The 7,357-nt window shown below is 44.3% G+C and overlaps 1 pseudogene; it reads left to right on the forward strand.

Moving 5' to 3' along the window:
- Positions 1–1,677: 1,677 nt before the first annotated feature.
- Positions 1,678–4,751, forward strand: LOC123090356 (L-gulonolactone oxidase 5-like; annotated as a pseudogene).
- The last annotated feature ends 2,606 nt before the right edge of the window (positions 4,752–7,357 follow it).

The following is a 7,357-nucleotide window of genomic DNA, read 5'->3' on the forward strand; positions in this document are numbered from 1 at the left end:
CATATAGGCAAAGTTTTCCACCCAATAGTGTCAATATTATAGAAGGTTTTGCACCCGTTTTCTAATTTTTTCTGTGTTTTTTCTTTCCATCTTTTCTGTCCTGCTTTGTTCTTTTTTTTATTCTTGTTTCCATTTTTCATTCATGAACATTTTCATAATTTTTGATATAGTTTTAAAATTTATGAACATTTATGAGATTGGTGAAGATTTTTAAAATTTCCACACATTTTCGAAGTTTTTTGAACATTTTTTAATTCATGAGTACTCCCTTGTTCACTATTATAGTACATATTAGAACTCTTGTTTTGTTCTATTTTTTTCTGAATCGGATGTATCTAGACATATTTTTGTGTGTTTGTTCACTTGTTTCTGTCTATGTGTAGTCCATATTAAAATATCTAAAATATCTTATATTAGTGAACGGAGGGAGTACTTTTAAAAATCCATGAATATTATTAAATGTAACAAATTTTGGAATCGGTCACTCAATTTTTCACTGAGCCAACATGCGCTGCTTTTATAGAGTAGCGAGTGATCTAAAAGATCTTATAGAAGTTTACTGAGGGAGTACTCGCAAGCAGAGGCTGCACAGTGAGGCGAGCAAGCGGAAGAAGCTATTGGACCCGTGTGGGGTCTGCATTATAGCTGACTAAAATCATGTAGGAATTCGCTAAAAAACTTTCAAACGGGACGAGGCCTTAGTTGAAAGTTGTGCATCTTCAGTTGAAAGTTTTCAGTAAAAATTAGTTGGAAGCTTTCCATGTTTCCGTGACAACACAAGAAAAATGTATATCGACACTTGGTGATGACAGCCCAACCACCCAAGCAAGATGAGTTGTAACCATCTGCAAGTTGACTTGGGGGCGAATTATTTTTCCAAGTCATCGCATAGCCGTGATTCGTTATAGAATACTCCACTAATAATGTCGTTACGCCACTGTTATTATACGTGCCCATGAGCGGCTTTGGAATCTTGTAGTCTTCTTGACGCGTAACCTCTATAGGTGACCCTGGCACCCGGCGAAGACTACAGGCCAGCTCGTCGAAGAAGCCATCTAGGCGAGGAGTGACCCTTCAGCCCTTTTCTTATGCTTATTTAGTGGTTGATTGATTGATCCGCTTTTTAAAACATATTTGTGTGTCTAGTTTTTCTACAGTAGATTATAAATTAGAAGATACATGTACATTTCAACAACCGCGGGATGAGCCTAGCTTAATGAATACTCCCTCCGTCCGGAAATATTTGTCATCAAAATGAATAAAAGGAGATGTATCTACATGTATTTTAGTTCTAAATACATCTCTTTTTGTCCATTTTGATGACAAGTATTTTCAGACGGAGGGAGTAGAAAATAAGTAGTCGTGTTTTCCTTCAGAATAATCCGATTTAATGTTTGACAGGAAGCTATCTATCACTTGTACTTTTTTATCTTGAGTTGATTTAACACTTGGGTGTTGCTTCATACTTCGTGATTCACTGTCTGATCCTGGATCCGTTGAAATAAACCTGACTGAACGAATGTATACTCCGTGTGTTCCAACTAGGTTCGCATACTTCACCCTTTTCTTAGAATGCTTTCTTCATGTTAGCTTCTATTGGTCCGATTTAGGTTATCAAATTCACAAGTGATTGTCGAATATGCACCGAGTCTAGCTTAAGGATCTGCTGCTGCGTCCATGCAGAAGAATCGATTTATTCTTTTCCCTCCCGTGACCGTCTTCATTCCCTCCAAGCTCGCCTCCGGCGAACCTGTTGGTTCCTTCCAAACTCCTCCGACGAATCTGTCGACTCGCCTCCGGCAGCTAGCGGTAGGGAGGGGAGTTCCGCTGCCTTGGTCCGATTAGTTGTTTAGGTTTGGAATCTTTTAGTACCCGCAGTTGTGATGATGTCACGGATGATGACACTTCATTTTTGAGTTGGTCTTCCGGGTTCAGACCCACCTTGAGTTCATCCATCACGAAGTAGTTGACGGAGCTTACATGCGCGTTGCACGCATCTAGTACTCCTTCCAGTCCTTTTTAATCTGCATATAAGTTTTGTACAAAGTCAAAATGTCTCTACTTTGACCAAAACTCATAGGAAAAAGTATCAACATTCACAATACTAAATCAATATTGTTAGGTTCATCATGAAATGTAGTTTCATATTATGTATATATTGGCATTGTAGATGTTGATATTTTTTAATATAAATTTGGCCATCAACATTGGGTAAGAACATTTTGCTGCCGCCTCTTTGCTGCCGAGGCAGGTCTCGCGCTGCCGCACTCGCCGTACTGGTCAGGGCTCACCATCGGAGGCCTGCTGGCCACGGGCGCGCACGGCAGTTCACTCAAGGGCAAGGGCAGCGCCGTGCATGAGTACGTGGTAGGGATGAGGATCGTCATGCCGGCGCCGGCGAGCCAAGGGTTCGCGGTGGTACGGGAGCTCGGCGCCGACCATCCTGACCTCGACGCGGCCAAGGTCTCCCTCGGCGTCCTTGGCGTCGTTTTCGAGGTACGCCTTTGCCCTCGAAATTGCTACACGCACGGACTGAGTTACAGAGATTCACGGGCCCTGTAAAACCATTTGCCAACTCATAATGACCCTGTAAAACCCCCCGTAATGATCCGTGAATGTAGCATTACTCCCTTTGCCCTTTGCGGTTGCTTAGGATTCAGGCATGCATCAATTTCTCGACGGATTTTTATGCGCGGGCGAGCTAAGGATTTTCCTTTTGCGAGGGACATCAGGGACTAGGTTAACCGTTGACGTTTTCAAAAACTTTTTCCTATTCCTATTCGTTCTTCCTTTTTCAAAAGCTGACGACCATATATTAAGTATCACAAGCTCTTAAAAAACATCTTTATAGAAATTGAAAATTACACCAGAATTCATTAGGAACTGAAGTCTTCTTTCTCCTGCATACACTGGCAGCACGTCGTGAGCAAAACTATCGTCGCCGTTTCTGGGTCTCGGCCTCAATGGAGAAACTTGTTAAAACCCTTCATTCGTCGTCGTTAGAACTGGAGCCGGAGGACCAAGACACATAGCTGCGCCATCTGCTCTGTAGGACAGCGCCACCGAGACAAAACTTCAGAGAAAAACCCCAACCCAAAGAACCAGATCCCGGAACACACCACCCAACACATTTCTTCCATCAATGCCAAGAAGCCCCGTCGGAATAAGGACAAGGCAAGTAGGACTTATTCCATACCGATGACGCAGCCATCACCTCACCACCTATAACTCGTGACTAAAACTTAAACTAAAAATTTCACCCTGAAAAAGCGGGGTCCTCGCCCCCTCCCATCACCAAAGTGTCAGACAGAAGGAGAGGGGGCGTGATCTTAACATGGAGGAGGTAGATCGATGATGAGTTGATGACGGTTCCACTGGAGGGAGGGAGAAGGGAAGAAAACTTTTCCTGTAAGCCTTCTCTCAAAGTCTCACTCATTTCGGTTTGAGTGATTAGGATTTAGGCGTTGATGTGCGTGCCTTATGGCGCAAGGGTTAATTCTTGAAGTAGTACCAAAGAAATTTAAAAGTTCAATTAATTAGTTTTGAGGTATATATAATAAATTAATTAATCAATCGTTTCTTATAGAATTTTCATAGCAATGTGTATGTGCAGGTTACGCTAGCCTTGCAACCGATGTTCAAGCGGTCGGTGACGTTCGTGACGCGTGACGACTTGGACATTGCAAAGCAGGCATCCAAGTGGAGCGACCTGCACGAGTTCGGAGATATGGCATGGTTGCCACAGCACCGCAAGGTTATTTACCGCGAGGACGACCGCGTGTCCATCGAGTCTATGGGCGACGGCCTCAATGACTACCTAGCCTTCCGCTCCACCCCGACGGCAGTGCTCATCAATGCCAGAGTCGCCATGGAGCCTCTCGAGAAGAACATCAACCGCAGAGGCGACAATATCATTGTTTGAGATGGCGGCCTATGGCTACACCAACAATGGCAGCTTGTTCACTGGGTACCCTGTGGTGGGGTTCCAACACCAGATCCAAGCTTCCAGCGGATGCATCGGCAGCTCAAAAGACGCGCTCCTCACCTCAGGCGCATGGGACCCGCGCATCAAGGGAACCTTCTTCTACAGCAATGGCTACAGCATTGCGCTCTCTAGGGTGTCCGCGTTCATCGCCAACATGCAGCAGCTCCGTGACCGCAGCCCGCTGGCCTTCTGCGGAATCGATGCTAGTGTGGGTATGCTCCTCCGCTACGTCAAAGCATCCTCCGCCTACCTCGGCAAGCCAGAGGACTCGATCGACTTTGATATAGCCTACTATCGGAGTTACACCAAGGGTGAGCCCAACCCACACTCTGATGTGTTCGATGAGCTCGAGCAGATGGCACTGCACAAGTATGATGCCATCCCACATTGGGGCAAGAACCGCAACTTTGCCTTTGAGGGTGCCATTGCCATGTACCCCAAGGCAGGTGAGTTCTTGGAGGTGAAGGACAGGTACGACCCCGACGGGATCTTCTCCAGCGAGTGGAGCGACCAGGTGCTCGGTATCAATGGGAGCCCGATCATTGTCGAGAAGCGTTGCGCCATCGAGGGGCTTTGCATCTGCTCAGAAGACTCGCATTGTGCACCGGAGGAGGGCTACTACTGCCGCCCGGGGAAGGTGTACACAGAGGCAAGGGTCTGCTCGTTCGAACCCATCTTGCAGTGTGCACCGGAGGAGGGCTACTACTGCCACTCAGGGAAGGTGTACACGGAGGCGAGGGTCTGCTCCTTCGAACCGGCCATCTGATGAATTGTTTTTCTTTAGATGGCAGCTTTGAAATTATTTCTACAACGTGCCCTTGGATAATATCGTGAACATGAATAATGCTTTTGCCTTCCAGGTCCTATCCTATGCGAAGGTTGTTACTTCACTTGTTGTAACTCAAACTCGCAAGTTCGTATGGGAAAGCTAAATGATTCTGGTCGGGCGTCTGGCCGAGCGCAGCGCCGGTCGCTCGCTCACGTGACACGCGGCGACGGGCCAGCGCACCGTTCACGCTCCCTTATCTATTCACACGAATGGTTGCTCCTCGTCCACGCATTTTCTCCTCGCGCAACGCGTCTTCTTCTCTATCCTCTTTTCTATTACTTCCACCTCCTGCCATGGAACTGCCAACCCCGTCGTGGCACCCCTCCATCTCAAAGGGTACAACTGTTACGATGATTGACGATTTTATGAGCCGTCCATCCATCTTAATCTGACGGTGAGAAAATAGGAGTTACGAGGAGTTACAATACTAAAATTACGAAAAATTATATGTAACGGTGGGACCGTTACAAAATTTTAGTAGGACCAGCTGATTTTTCCAGTGGTAAATCCGTCACACGATAGCCTGCGGTGCCCACATCAAACCCACGTATCTACCGATTCCAAAAAAAAAACATGTATCTACCTAGCCGGCCACGCCGCCGCGGGTATTAGGGATCGCCACCGCATGGCTCAGCCATGGCCACGTCACCGCTGTCCACCTCCGCCATGGCCGGCCTAGCGCCGCTGTCCACGTGCGCCATGGCCGGCCTAGCGCCTCTGTCCACCTCCTCCGTGGCTGCCATAACGCCGCTGTCCACCTCCCCCATGTCTGCCTCAGCGCCGCCGCCTGCCTCCAGCGTTCTAGTCTAACCCACTACCGATGTTTACCTCGACAATGGCCCCTAGCACCTCTTCCCATCACCAATCCATCCCCCTATCTCACCATTCCCATCGCCGGCAAGGTCCGGCAGAAGAGGCCGACATGAATCTCCAAGATCAAGATCAAAGAGGAGTAGAGGACTAGATGATTGCAGCGTCGGAGAAGAATTTGTAACGATCTACAATAAGGTAAACCCCCTCTTCCAATTAGCATAAAAGCTCCAAGTTCTCCCCTTTGTTCTCCAATTAGCATATTCTCTGGATGGTCTGCAGGTTCGAGTAGAAACACATCAATGAGGTCTTGTTTCATTAGGATAACAGAACACATAATCTGTACAAATAGGATACAATATTTTCATTTGCTGAGTTGATGAATAAGGTTAAGTTCATTTTATACCAGAATGGCATGAATCATGATACTGATGTGCTTCCATGGCAAAAATAATTCTACAACACTAGAAACTCCACATATGTGTACTAGATAACAGGAGATACAGGCCGAATATTACAAGTGTTGAAATTAAGCAGTAGAACTGACTGATTAGAATCCTTTGAAATACACCCAGTTTGCTAGACACATTTAACTTGCTCACTTCATTCTGCTTACGTTACTTCATCTCCTCTGGTCTCTGCATACTTTCCGACGAATCTCTAAAGCTTTGTTTGCCTATCGCGGATTGCAACTAACCTGAACTCTCTGCATTGCAGTGTCACGCCCAACTAAATTCCACAACAAGCTAGCTTGAACTATCTGAATAGCTTGAATTGCAGAAGCGGTAGCAGTAGCAGTAGCGGTCAGTACTGAAGTTGATCTACTAGGATGATTTTATATTTACTAGCAAATATGCCCGTGCGTTGCAACGGGAGATTATGCAGGTGTGATAGATATAAAAAATCTAAATCAAATGCCAGGATGAGATAAGGACTTTTAAAGTATCATTTGACAAACTAATCATTTAACAAACTATGTCTAAGTGATGTCATGATGAAATAAGAGTTATTTAAAAGTCATGATGAAATAAGGGAATTCTAAAAAGTCATTTAAAAAACTAAACATGTGATGATTTGATCACGATTTGTTTTCTTAAGGCGTCACAACGGAAAAAAATTGGCTGAGCAAACTGCATTGATAGATCCTGCCTGAGTTAGAATGATGAATGATGTGCCTCGTCTTGACCTAGCGTAGCGGTGTTTATGATAACCAGTACGGTGGTACCAGAATAAATATAGATGTGTATGAAGGCAAAATAGACATTTATCATTTTCGCATAGCTTACAAAAACTAACCTACAGGAAGATGCGTCAATTATTTTGAGCTCAGCGTTGTATGAACCATGAAGACCATTTTTTAACCCGACGCAATGCACTAAATAAAATCATAAAACGACCTCCACGGATCCCCTAATAAAACTTCTACGCAAGTGATGATTCGTTTTGTTCATTATTTACAGATATGTTTTAATTTTGGAACATTTTCTATAATTCATGTACCTTTTTTTCTATTTCCAGAACATGTTTTTAATACTGGATTATTTTTTAAAAATTATGATCATTTTTTTATTTCATGAACATTTATTGTGATTTGAGAATATTTTTATAACATATGCGATTTTTTTTAAATCATAAACATTCTATGATTTTCAAATATTTTTTGAATTCATAAAGAGTTTATGATTTCTCGGTATATTTTTAAAGCTCACATCATTTTTAAATTTGGTTCATTT

Source organism: Triticum aestivum, chromosome 4B, assembly GCF_018294505.1.
Source record: "Triticum aestivum cultivar Chinese Spring chromosome 4B, IWGSC CS RefSeq v2.1, whole genome shotgun sequence".
Classification (NCBI taxonomy): domain Eukaryota; kingdom Viridiplantae; phylum Streptophyta; class Magnoliopsida; order Poales; family Poaceae; genus Triticum; species Triticum aestivum.